The following is a 482-nucleotide window of genomic DNA, read 5'->3' as shown; positions in this document are numbered from 1 at the left end:
GTTTGAATGCTTTAAACTCTTTTGAATGTTTAAATTGGCAAGGCTAAAAGACACATGCAAATGATAAGCTTTTGTGACGATCCTGAGCGTCTTTTTAGGCTGGCCTCATCCAGTCAGTTGAGATCGCCGGGGGGCCCCCCCCTCAGCCGTGGGCCCCTATAATAGTCACCACCTTTCACCCCACTAGCGGCCGCCCTGCACATGCACACGTGCAATGAAACATGAGGTAATCTGACAGCGTTGCATTCAATCCTCCACCAAGGGAGTCTCTCATTATGTCATAGGTAAAGCTCCGTTCACACCAAGAACGATAAATATAAAGATAACTATATTAGCGTCCACATCAGCGGATCGTCTGTTTATTCTCAGCGCACACTCGTCTGCCGCTTTAAATTCTCGAGCTCGTTATAGCTGGATGGATTCTGATTGGGTGTTAATGTTTCGTTCATCAGAACGATTTTTAAAACTACATCTTTATAGTT

This window comes from Sinocyclocheilus grahami, unplaced genomic scaffold (genome assembly GCF_001515645.1).
Source record: "Sinocyclocheilus grahami isolate Dianchi unplaced genomic scaffold, SAMN03320097.WGS_v1.1 scaffold1007.1, whole genome shotgun sequence".
NCBI lineage: Eukaryota > Metazoa > Chordata > Actinopteri > Cypriniformes > Cyprinidae > Sinocyclocheilus > Sinocyclocheilus grahami.
This window is presented reverse-complemented; position numbering follows the sequence as displayed.